This window comes from Leuciscus leuciscus (assembly GCF_965113295.1).
Source record: "Leuciscus leuciscus genome assembly, chromosome: 12".
In the NCBI taxonomy this organism is placed as follows: Eukaryota; Metazoa; Chordata; class Actinopteri; order Cypriniformes; family Leuciscidae; genus Leuciscus; species Leuciscus leuciscus.
This window is the reverse complement of record NC_138736.1, coordinates 43,703,253-43,717,133: the sequence shown is the minus strand read 5'-3', so window position 1 is coordinate 43,717,133 and position 13,881 is coordinate 43,703,253. Positions and strand designations below refer to the sequence as shown.

Genomic DNA, 13,881 nt, shown 5'->3' with positions numbered 1-13,881 from the left:
TCTATCTATCTATTTATCTATCTATCCATCCATCCATCCATCCATCCATCACTCCATCCATCCATGTATAACACAGGCCTAAAAACATTCACTTTTTCAAACAAAAACATATTTTTTTTAACAAAAAGTGGTTTAAACTCATGTATCTATATATTCATCTATTCATCTATCTATCCATCCATCCATCCATCCATCCATCACTCCATCACTCCATCCATCAATGTAACACAGGCCTAAAAAACATTCACTTTTTCAAACAAAAACATTTTTTTTAACAAAAACATTTTTTTTAACAAAAAGTTGTTTCAACTCATGTACCTATCTATCCATCCATCCATCCATCCATCCATCCATCCATCCATCCATCCATCCATCCATCCATCCATCCATCCATCACTCCATCCATCAATCTATCTATAGAAATAGACACTTACCTGTCAGCATTGGTGCTGTTTCAGCACTCGTGCTGATATGCACGGCAAATGCAACCATTTTGCATTGACAGGTGAACAGCTGGGGGAAAACTCAAGTTCAGTTTGCGTCAGGGCGTCTGCATGGATGCAGGGTCAAAGGCCAAAGGCCTGGCACGCTACCTCACCTAACCAGCTAAACCTACCCACCACCTGCACAAAAAAACAGAAAACAAAACCAAAAAACACTGACCACTGGCGGGACCTACACAGACCCTACCCAAAATATACCAGGATAGACCACCCCTATATAAAATAACCCTAGATACAACAGCAATTTATAAAATAGACCCCTGTTAAAAAAAAACAAATCTAAAAAATAAAGTGCAGTACCGTGTCTACACACCTGGTGGCGCTAGAGGCGCACCAAACCACCACCAGTCGACTAGCCATACATCAATTACTATATAAACCAAGTTTCGTACAGATAAAACACACCGTTGCAGATATATGGACAGTTAAGATTCGGCCAATCAGATGCCCTTTATGCAAATGAGGGTGGTTACTAATGAGGGTGAAAGTCGTTTTTACCTCCCTACCTATATGCCATTTTAACCCTAACCTAACCATAGCCTCAAACTAACCCTAAACCCAAACTAACCATTAGTCCAAAGACTACTTTCAATATTTAACACAAAACAATAAAAAAATATGAACAAACAGTCGATCAAACTCATCTATCCATCTATCCATCTATCCATCTATCCATCTATCTATCCATCCATCCATCCATCACTCCATCACTCCATCACTCCATCCATCCATGTATAACACAGGCCTAAAAACATTCACTTTTTCAAACAAAAACTTTTTTTTTTTTAACAAAAAGTTGTTTAAACTCATGTATCTATATATTCATCTATTCATCTATCTATCTATTTATCTATCTATCCATCCATCCATCCATCCATCCATCACTCCATCCATCCATGTATAACACAGGCCTAAAAACATTCACTTTTTCAAACAAAAACATATTTTTTTTAACAAAAAGTGGTTTAAACTCATGTATCTATATATTCATCTATTCATCTATCTATCCATCCATCCATCCATCCATCCATCACTCCATCACTCCATCCATCAATGTAACACAGGCCTAAAAAACATTCACTTTTTCAAACAAAAACATTTTTTTTAACAAAAACATTTTTTTTAACAAAAAGTTGTTTCAACTCATGTACCTATCTATCCATCCATCCATCCATCCATCCATCCATCCATCCATCCATCCATCCATCCATCCATCCATCCATCCATCACTCCATCCATCAATCTATCTATAGAAATAGACACTTACCTGTCAGCATTGGTGCTGTTTCAGCACTCGTGCTGATATGCACGGCAAATGCAACCATTTTGCATTGACAGGTGAACAGCTGGGGGAAAACTCAAGTTCAGTTTGCGTCAGGGCGTCTGCATGGATGCAGGGTCAAAGGCCAAAGGCCTGGCACGCTACCTCACCTAACCAGCTAAACCTACCCACCACCTGCACAAAAAAACAGAAAACAAAACCAAAAAACACTGACCACTGGCGGGACCTACACAGACCCTACCCAAAATATACCAGGATAGACCACCCCTATATAAAATAACCCTAGATACAACAGCAATTTATAAAATAGACCCCTGTTAAAAAAAAACAAATCTAAAAAATAAAGTGCAGTACCGTGTCTACACACCTGGTGGCGCTAGAGGCGCACCAAACCACCACCAGTCGACTAGCCATACATCAATTACTATATAAACCAAGTTTCGTACAGATAAAACACACCGTTGCAGATATATGGACAGTTAAGATTCGGCCAATCAGATGCCCTTTATGCAAATGAGGGTGGTTACTAATGAGGGTGAAAGTCGTTTTTACCTCCCTACCTAACCCTAACCCTAACCCTAACCTAACCCTAACTCTAACCCTGACTCTTACCCCTCGGACTCTTACCCCTCGGACTCTTACCCCTCGGACTCTTACCCCTCGGACTCTTACCCCTCGGACTCTTACCCCTCGGACTCTTACCCCTCGGACTCTTACCCCTCGGACTCTTACCCCTCGGACTCTTACCCCTCGGACTCTTACCCCTCGGACTCTTACCCCTCGGACTCTTACCCCTCGGACTCTTACCCCTCGGACTCTTACCCCTCGGACTCTTACCCCTTAAAATATATTTTTTTCTCAAAACAAATTGTTAAACACTTTTACAATAAAAGAAATACATCACAAGTCAGTCAACTGCATAAATACAAATCATTAACATCTACAAAAGGGACCCAAAAAAAGGGAGCATGAAATTACAAGTACACTTAAACAGGAATACAAAACTGTACAAAATGGAACCACCACAAGGTTGAAAGTGGTATGAATAAAGAGGCAAAAGAGGATGAGTGGCAGTTCGAAGATTTGAGTTAGGGTCATCTTCGATGAGTTTGATCAGGATCTAGTTGCAACAGTAAAGCTTTGTAAATAAAAATAAACACTTGGGTGTAACATCTGGGTGTAGTAGAAGGTACAAGACAAAGATGAGGGTAAATACAATCTTTACTGAAACAAACTCACACATGACAACCACAACTAACATTAATGAGAACCGACAAGGGACTGAACAAAATAGGAAGTATAAATACAAAGGATGAAATGAGGGAACTAACTAGACACAGTTGGAGGAATATGAACTAATCAGGGACTTACGAGAACAGGTGCAGACTAGACGTAAGTGTGACATTAGAAGTTTAACACCCAGGGACAGAACAACCAACTTAGAGGTGACAAGGAACAAAGTATATATACAGAGACTAAATGAGTGAGTCAAAAAGGGGCAGTTAGACACAATAGGTTGACAAGGCACAACAAAAATACAGGTCAGTTTACAACTTTCATACAAAGCTTTACAATACAAGAGGCATACAATATCAAAAGGCAGCCAGGGCAAGAAACAAGTAAAGGTCTAAAATACAAAAAGGGGTAAACAGAAGCATAAAAAAAATTTAAAGGCATAATACCATCAATGCAAAGGGACAAAAAAAACTAAATGAGTATTAAGGGGGGGGGGGGAGGGACAAAGATACAAGCCTTAAAGAGTACCAGTGGCCAAGCCATAAATACAACAACTGTGTGAGAAGGACATCAGACAAGACTGGGCTATCTAAACAGCTGGAGGGGACCAGCCAACACAGGCAAATGGGAACACACAAAAAAAAAGAACATAAACCTAAGGGACAAAAATAAAAGGGTAGTAACAAAAAGTTAGTTCACAAAGGCTTTAAAAAAGATGGAAACATGGACTATATCCCAAGTACAAAAAGGCTTTAAAATGAAAGCATAAACAAAACAAAGTGTAACAAATACAAGACAAGTTTACAAGTTCCATATAAAGTTGGATGAAAAAGGACCACATGAACGATTTTAACAAATGGGATAAAAAGAATCACAATACAAGCATCACATTACATAACCACATTACTATGATCAGAGGATCAAAGGTGCCATTATAACGAACACAGATTTCTCTTCTAGTTTTAAAAACTTTTTTTCCTTTGATAAGAGTCCAATTACTTAATCTGGTTGACAATTTTCAAATGTGCCACTTTTACTTAATGTGCATAACATAACTTGCATCAAAACATTTACCAACTTTGTTTTCACCGATTTCAGTTTCAGGTTAGGTTAGGTTAGGTTACATTAGCCAGGATGCCTAACATCAAGGGCAAAGTGGCTCTTTAGTCTGATTAACTGTACACACAGCAATGCCATTAAAACACTGCATTCAGTCTATATTACAAGTTAACCCATTCTGATTCAACACTGTACTTGAACTTGTACACGAACTATGTATTTAAATGAAAATTATGTGCTCGAAAATGCCTACTGGGCAAACTATTAAATGATTCAATATTAAAAACAAATAAGTTCTTAGTTCAATGTTCAAATAGATTAAAGCAACGTTTTCCCTCAGTGTTCAGCATCTTGCCTAATGCTTTCCTCCAATCTATGCAAATGGAATTTAACTGTTCAGAACTTAATTTATGTAGTTTCTATTAATCAGAAATTAAATTACATCGATGAATGATGTACTCTTAAACTTCTCCTGTGCTAAAATAGCAATATTCAAAAAGTTCTCCAATAAATCACCATTTTATCCATTTAACAGTTTCTCTGCAACATTCTAACATTTAAGTTAATTAATGCACAAATCTAAACTACTACACTGTTTGCTTTTAAATAAAAAGAATGCATGTTAACCTGTTGGTACACACAGAATAGTCTCCTTAGAAATGCAATTCAAATTCAACTCTGAATTAATTCTGAAGAGCTATTGAATGAACAATACAAGCTTTGTGGAATGTAGTTGATGTTACTAACCCATTTCCAGAGACCATGAAGCATCTGAAAAAGCGATTCTGTTAATCTTCAGATTCACAGATCATTGGAGTAGAAGACCAGCCTCGTGTTCACTCAGAATGTGGCAGTATATCCACCACTGATGAGGACTAAAGAAATGCAAAGATTTGCATAAACATATGCCAAAACTGAACAGTTACGATCTTTAGTTTCTCTTAAATCCAGCTGTTTACATCCCTGTCACAAACAACACACTCCAGTTTTGCAAATAGATAAATCCTAAATGTTATTACATCCAAACACAATATGAAGTGTCTATATTTACATTGAAAATACAAAAATACAATGTTGGAAAATGTTATATATATATATATATATTTATTACATGGCTTGGTTGAATTGTAATGTAGAATGCGGTGTGTTATTTCTTGATAACAGACGCTGCTAAGTATAACACACCATTGCCATGAAAAATAGAGCGTTGCTATGGACGCAGGATTCTAACCGTAGAGACGGAACGGACTTTTTTTTAGCGGAAGCAATACAATCGTTTTTAAATCAATAAACTCCTTTTTAAAATCAATATTTTGTTTCAAATTATTGATTTATTTGGTAGGTAGCCATGTAATAAGCAGGATAATGTAGAGCGAGGCGGTACACACAATCAGACAGTGTACAATTCTACAATAAGAATTAAGAACAAGTGAAAACAAATAACATTAAAAGTATTCCCCACTACCATTACTTCCAAACCTCAGCAGATTCCTCTCTCTCCAACTTCCATCACAGACTGGCAATACTTTGTAAGTTCAGTTTGTGGGCATTTATACTCATGGGCACAACCATTGACAGGAATTCAAGTAATCAGGAATTAAATTCACCAAACAACCAAATCTTAATATGATAACTACTGAAATCTAAATGCACGAATTCACAAATTATGTACAGCCATGTATACATATTTCCTCATTGGAAAACTGTTACATTTTAAAAGAAACATTCCCCTTTATCTTATACACTTGGTTTCTCCCACCTCCCATGATGCACCTCAGCAAAGATACAAAAGTTAATTCCATAAGCTGTTCTGGTTTTTCAACTGGTTCTAGCAAGCTGTTGTACTGGGCAGCTTTCTGCTTGTTTGGGCTGATTTTTATTGAATTGTGCAAAGTAAAAAAAAAATGCTGTAGCAAATCTCATCTGATGAACAAAGATTTACTATAATGTTTTAATTGAAAATTTGAAAAGATCCATGATCTGCTTAATGTAAAAAGGTTGGAAATATATATATATATACTGATTTTTATCTGTTTTTCATTCAGTCAGGCTGCTGTGATGATGCACACGTTTACCTGAGTCTCCAGATCTGCTCTTCTGCCATGTGTTTTCTCTGCCAGGATTCATATGAAAGGTGGGTTGGAACTTTCTTTTAATTAATATCTTTGATAAAGGGACGTTTAGCCATGTTCAGGCTAAGTACACAATGTGTTGTGGATAAAATATAACAGAAAGCATTGAATACATCTTGTTGATCAGCTGAAATTTTGATTATTAATGATTCAACATCTTTCTATTCCCAGGGGCCTGATATCTAAACGTTGTGTACACACAAAAAAGGCATTGAAATGTGCGTACACAATTTTCCACGTACATATTCGGATTTATAAAAAATAACCCAGGCGTAAATATGTGCGCATCATACAGATATTCTAGACCGCGTGTATGCACTCCTTTACTGGAATGAGCGAAGTAAACAGAATGATTTAAACTCTGTTTTACATCTGATATACACATTTAGATTAAATATGCCACTCTCATTAATGAAGTTAAGGACTGTATTTTGTTTTTTTACATTTAAATAGAAATATTTGTAGTGCATGTGCTGCTCTTGAACACTTTTCCTGTGGCATGCTGTGTTTTAATGTTTTAACCACAGCGAGGAGTGCTTGGTGCATGATAATTCCGCTTTTAATTATGTTCTAAATAGCAGAAATCTGTTACAGATCAGCCAGGCTCTCACACCAGCCAATCACAGCGCACTCCGTCACCTGAGTACTAATCACACACACCTGCACATCATCACCACTATCATCATTATCATCACCAGCACTATAAAGACACAGGCTGCGTTCGAAACCGCATACTTCCCTACTATTTAGTATGGGAAAAAGAGTAGGTGAGCGAAAAAGTATGTACGAATCCAAAAGAGTAGGCGAGAATTACCTGGGTGACGTACTAATTATCGCGAGATTCGGACTTAAGTGCGTTTGAATATGCCTACTTTCCTACTATATAGTAGGCAAAAACAGTACGTGAAGGAAGCAGTATGTTCGAAACATCAGTATTCATAAAAGAGTAGGCGAGAAGTTCCCGGATGGCTTACTGCTTCCACACAGATTTTTGAGTGCTGATCCGATGGATACTTTTCTATCCCAGGAGGCCACGCGAGAGGATATGTCATAATCGAACATCGCAGATATCAGCGACGCAAGTGCTTTCAAATGTGAGTGAACACGGTTCCTTGTGTTAAAATCGCATGTGTTGAACTACTGTAGAGTAAACTGTTGAATTGTTCAAGGTGTAAAGACGTTACACAGTATAGTATAGTTTTGATTTTGCTGAAAAAACAAGTTTTATGTATAACGTTAGCTAACAGGGGAGCTCCAGTAAGGACACGTAAGTTACGTCTCTAAAGTGGATTTACATAAACCATATATATCTCAAAGACGCTTATTTTAAATGTCTATTTACATCTGACAGGAAAATCTTCAGTAAGTATTGCAGAAGAGCACATCACAACATGAAATAGACATCTGAGTGATGAATGTGTGCTAGAACAAATCTATAAAGTAACTAAACATAAGTTATCTATTTTATTTGTCCATTACTGTTGATAAATTGAGGAACATTTATGTTGGATAAAAAGTTAAAACAACCTCAACATGTAAATGTAGTGTTGCTCATAAATCACAGAGGTAATGTGAATCTCGTCTGGATGTTACAGGGTCAGATGAACAGATGTGTGTTTATCCAGTGGAGAGAGGCTCATGAAGCTGAATGCTGCCATCAAAGGCTTTGAGTGAGTACACTACAGAAATGAATAACAACAACTATTTAAATATTAAGTTGTAGTTTATTTTAATTATTGTAATTTTAAACAGAGCTATTACAGCACTTTCCTGATTCTTGATTTCTGTGCATTTGTTGCAGATCTTTTGTGGTGGAGCAGGACCTGCAAGGAAAGATGACGGCGGCATTTGTGAAAAAAAGCGTTTTTGTCTTCTAAATAATACTGAAATCAAATGACATTGTGCAGTTAAAATGACAGCTTTTGTGTTATGTTTGTGCATTTTTGTAGGATCTGAAATGTCAGCAGGCTGGTGTGAGCACTGAGGATGAAGAGCCCAGAGCTGAATCCTGGAGATGGTGCCATGGATGAGTCCCACCATCACTCCACCTGCCCTTATGAGACCCTCCATCACTCCATCACTCCACCTGCCCTTACGAGACCCTCCATCACTCCATCACTCCACCTGCCCTTACGAGACCCTCCATCACTCCATCACTCCACCTGCCCTTATGAGACCCTCCATCACTCCACCTGCCCTTATGAGACCCTCCATCACTCCATCACTCCACCTGCCCTTATGAGACCCTCCATCACTCCATCACTCCACCTGCCCTTACGAGACCCTCCATCACTCCATCACTCCACCTGCCCTTATTGCCTCAGATTGTGAAGCACAACACAGCACGCAACAACCTCAGGCACGAAGGCACGGCTCACCTCTGGCGGTCAGCTGATTCATCAGAATAAAGCCGCAGAATGGGAACCGCTGTGTTGAGATGACAGAAGGATGTGGGGTTCAGCGCCTGTAGCCGACATACATGATTGTAGTTTGAATAAAGCTTTGTTTCATGTGTTGACTTGCATTTGTTTATTGTGTGATGGTGACTTTCATTCATTCTTTTACTAATTTATTAATATTTCTCATTGTTGTCAGTAAATAAAATAGAATTATTTTAATTAATGCTTTATTTAATTGTTTGAATGAAAATGTAGATATGTTCACTATATACACATCTAGAGTGTATTCAATCATGTCATATGACACATTACATTTTGTTTGTTTTATTGAATTATATCATTTTCAGTAAAAGTAATATAATTAAGTATTGGTCAGCATTTATCGTTGTTATTATTGTGAAATGAATGAATGAATGAAATACACTTTATTGTCCCCAAAGGGGAAATTTGTGTTGGATTCAAGGTGTTTACATTGACATTGAAACATTGAAATACATATGTTAAAAACACTAATATTATAATAAATAACAATTCCTATACACACACATACATACACATACATATACATACACATACACATCATTCATCATTTAACAATTTAATTGAAAAAGGGATAAAAGACTTCTTAAAACGGTTATATCTACACATCGGAAATCTGTATCGTCTTCCAGAAGGTAACAATTCATACTCAGTATACAGAACATGCAATGGGTCACCCACGATTTTATGTGCTTCTCTCAGGACCGATTGTTCATATAATTTCTTTTCTCCCAATGGTCTTCATCGCTATTCTAACCAAACGTGCAAGCTTCGACTTTACCTGAATTGTAAGGTTACCAAACCAAACCGTAATGCCATATCTAACTATGCTCTCTATAACTGCCGAATAAAACAACCACATCATTTTCTGGTCAACTCCATAAAGTCTGAGTCTACGTAAAAAATACAGTCTTTGCTGCATACGAGAACAAATTGTATCAACGTGAATTCCCCAACTAAGTGTGTTATCCACGTAGATGCCAAGGTACTTATAAGAACGTACTTGCTTAATTGATTTTCCATGTAAAAGCACTGGTGTGTGATCACCTATTGATCTAAGATAAAAAATCATCTCCTCAGTCTTTTCTATGTTAAAAATAAGATGATTTAGATCGCACCACTCTGCAAACCTTGATATCACTGAGAAATAGACTGAAAAATCATTCTTCTCATGCAAAAGACTAAGTATCGCTGTATCATCTGAGAACTTTACTATAAAATTGTTATGATCACAACTTGAACACTCGTTCGTATACAATGTAAATAAAATGGGAGAACTAACACATCCCTGTGGAACACCTATACTGATATGTTTCAACTCCGATAAAGTATGATTGACTCTAACCTGTTGGGTCCGATTAGTCAAAAAAGAAAGATACCACTTAATTAAAAAGGAATTAACATTAAACATCTTCAGTTTCTGAATTAAACGGTGGGGCTGAACTGTATTAAAAGCAGAACTGAAATCAACAAATAATAAACGTGCATAAGCTTTTGGATTTTCCAGATGTTTAGTAATAAAATAAGTCACAGTGTTAACAGCATCTTCTGTACTGCGACCCGGCCTGTATGCGAATTGTAATGGATCAAGTACAGAGTTAACTTCAGTCTTTAAAATAGACACCATATACTTCTCAAAACTTTTCATCACACATGATGTCAAGGCTACTGGCCTGAAGTCCTTATTTTCACTTGAACCTGTTTTTTTTGGTAATGGAACAATAATAGATTTTTTCCATAGATCAGGTATGATATGAGAATCCACCGATTGCTGAAAGATTGGGCACCATGCCACAGTTAGTTCTTCGGCACAAGATTTTAACAATAATGCCGAGATACCATCAGGACCTGTGGACTTCTTGGTACACAGTCGACTGAAGATTGAACAAACTTTCTGCTGGTCCACAATGATCCTATCAGATGTGTTCTCGATTACAAGTGAATCCAAAGCTTCTCTACATTCCAGTACACAGTTCTGTGTATCAAACCTGAGGTAAAAGTCATTTAATTAATTTGCCTTCCTCAGGTCATCATTAGTAATAAGACGGTTAACTTTTGTATTCATATTAGTCATAATTTTAATAGTGTCCCATAATTTCTTAGAATTTGTGGACATAAAACTCTGTTCTAAAATATCTTTCTGTTTTTTCCTAGCATTTCTTAGCAGATTATTCAATTCCTTCTGGATCAATCTTATACCCACTCGATCATGTTCTCGAAAGGCTTGTTTTTTCCGATTAATACAGTCTTTTATCTCCTTTGTGATATACGGCTTATTGTTTGGATAAACAGTCACACATTTTTTTTCCAGCACATTGTCAACACAAAAATTGATATAATCGTGATAGTATCTGTAGCCTCATTAATGTCCAAGCTGTGAAACACATCCCAATCAGTGCACAAAAAGCATCCTTTAAGATTTTCTATGCTGTACTCGGACCAGACAGAAACAGTCTTTACCTCTGGTTTCCTAGATTTAAAAACAGTCTTATATATCGGGGATAAATGAATAATATTATGATCGGAATTTGCCAATGGAGGCTTTGGTCCAGCAATGTATGCTTTTTTAATATTACCGTAACATTTATCTAGAATATTTTGATCACGTGTTGCACACTGAACATACTGTTCAAAACCAGTGAGCACTTGCTCCAATTTGCAATGGTTAAAATCTCCCAAAATAAGAACTGCTGCTCCTGGCGTCTTGTGCAGTTGCTGCTGGACACAGTCAGTTATTCGAGCTGCGGCCCTCGCAGCATTGCCATCCGGGGGAATATATACCGCACACATAACAATATTCCCAAACTCCCTTGGCAAGGTCTTAAAGATAAACAGAGTAGCTCCAAATCGGGGTTACATACCGCCTCCCGCACTGTATACTGCTTACACCAGTCGTCTCTGATGTAAATGCCAATGCCTCCCCCTCTGCTCTTTCCAGCTGCCTCTGTTCTGTCCAAGCGAACCAGGGAGCGTCCTTCCAACTCCACTAGTGAATCAGGAATGTTCTGATGTAACCATGTCTCTGTGAACACCATGAGGCTCGATTCACGGTATTCAAAACACACTCTGTTGTTAATACGAAGCTCCTCCATTTTTCCTCTCAACGACCGTACGTTTCCAAAAACAACCGAAGGAAGCGGTGGTCTATTTCCTCTCCTCCGTATGCGTTGTCGTACACCACCCCTCTTCCCCCTCTTCCGTAAGCGCTTCGACTGAAGTAGTTGAGAATTCCGTGCCTCAGAGAAATCCACAGTTGTTAAAATGTCTCTTGTTCGAAGCGACAACAGCGTATCTCTGGTGTAGGTAATCGGTGACAAACACCCATCTTCCCCGCTTCTTCGCACTGCAAGGCCTCGATACACAAGTTCCCAAACAAACAGCGTCAGCAGAATAGTTCTCATACAGATCCCCATGGTACGATACGACCTTCTTCCGAATCAAATAATAAAAATACGTAATAAAATAAAAAATAACAATATTCCAACACGTAATCAATGTAACCAACACCTGAGTCCGGGTCGCCAGCAGAGCAGCGCCACCTGTTGCATTATTGTATGCTTTGGGGTGGGATAGCAATGCAATTCATTTTGGGGTAATATACATTTTTAATATTAATGAGACTTACATTTTTTGAGTATAAAATCAACAGTTTTCTCCAAAGGCAAATCTTCGCACAGCTGCCCTTTATGCAGACATTACAAACGCTGAGGAAAAACATTCTAGGTAGGGCTGTCGAGTTACTGATGTTATGAGGTATATATATCAATCATGGGTTTGCATACATAATATGAGATTTTTTACACAGGAAAAAAGAACCTACAAGATTGAATATCTTAATATATATTTTCTTAAATAATTCATTATAATACATTTAAAAAATTCATTTTTTTTATATTTATAGGCCTGAGGGATGAAACGAGAGTTAAATTCAACAAGAAAAGGAGGAAAACATAAAGCAGTTAGCCGCTTTTGTTTGTGGATGAAAATGTTTGGATACAAATAAAGAAATTAACAACATATTCAAGAGATGACAGTAATAAAATAATAAATAACATCGTTATGGATAAAACGGTGGGTCACATTAGTAGGGTTAAATATGAGAACTTAAATCAACCCTAAATGTATTCACAAAACAAATGGGCAGCATTTTCTTCAAAAAGACCACAAAATGAGCAAGTTTAATCAATATCAAGATATTTACAGATAGATGAATTAAACGTGTCGTTCAAATCTTTTAAGTTGTTGCGTGTGTGATAACGCGTCGTAGGTCACATGATAACGTCAACATGGCAGATGTCCGGTTCGCATTCATACTCAACGAGATCTGGCTATAAAGTACCTACTCTTTTAGCGCTCGTTAAGTAAGTACTTATTGAAATTAAGTACCTACTCATTGAGTATGCGGTTTCGAACGCAGCCACACTCTTCACCTCAGTTCACCGTCTGGTCTTGTTTATTCATAAAGGACTACTTAACTTGATATCGCAAACCTCCATTATCCACAGTGTCTCCGTCGTCTCGTCTTTCCTGTGTGTCTCCATTCCTGTAAGAAGAACTATTCCAATCATCACCTGCATACTGCTCTCCAAAGTATAACTGTTCATATCACGTACCTGCATCCTGTCTCCGCTCTGTGTTGTCAAATAAACTACTGTTATATCTTCACTAATCATCTCTTGAGTCTGCTTCCGTAACAAACTCATGTTCTGAAAGAATCTTTTCGTGCGAATAATGATGAATGATGCGCACTTGACTCCGTCTAAGAAGATAGCTTAGCAACTTAAACAGTATGACAGACACTGAAGGACTCGCGCAGTGATCCAACAGTCCTTTGGCTGGTTTGAATAAGTCCGACGACACCGTACTGTACAAACTCTGATGAACACAGGTGATGTGTCACAGACAGACAGTAGGAAACGGCAAGATATGCATGTTTTATTTTAGAAATGTTTTGTCAGTGACATGCTGAGTCTTACAATTATTTACACTGCAAAAAATAAGCCCTATCCGTTTCCATAAAAAATATATAAACATCCTAAAATATGTTTATCTTATGGGCAAAATTGCATAAATTTGATTTGTTTAAAGTAATTAAATAAATGCAATTAAATACTAATTAAATACTATTTTAGCCAGTGGAAAAGATTAAGATTAACTCTTAACTGCTGCTTTCACACACACACACACACACACACACACACACACACACACACACACACACACACACACAC

At 37.5% G+C, this 13,881-nt stretch overlaps 1 long non-coding RNA gene across 2 annotated transcripts; it reads left to right on the top strand.

Annotated features, from left to right (window-relative positions):
* The first annotated feature begins 6,934 nt into the window (after nt 1–6,934).
* LOC309510327 lies at nt 6,935–8,830 on the top strand. 2 transcript variants are annotated; one of them, XR_014210315.1, is made up of 3 exons: nt 6,935–7,306; nt 7,808–7,882; nt 8,162–8,830. It is a non-coding gene; the product is annotated as an uncharacterized lncRNA (long non-coding RNA). The 2 variants fall into 2 exon arrangements; XR_014210316.1 differs by having other exon boundaries at nt 8,014–8,830.
* Nucleotides 8,831–13,881: the final 5,051 nt, after the last annotated feature.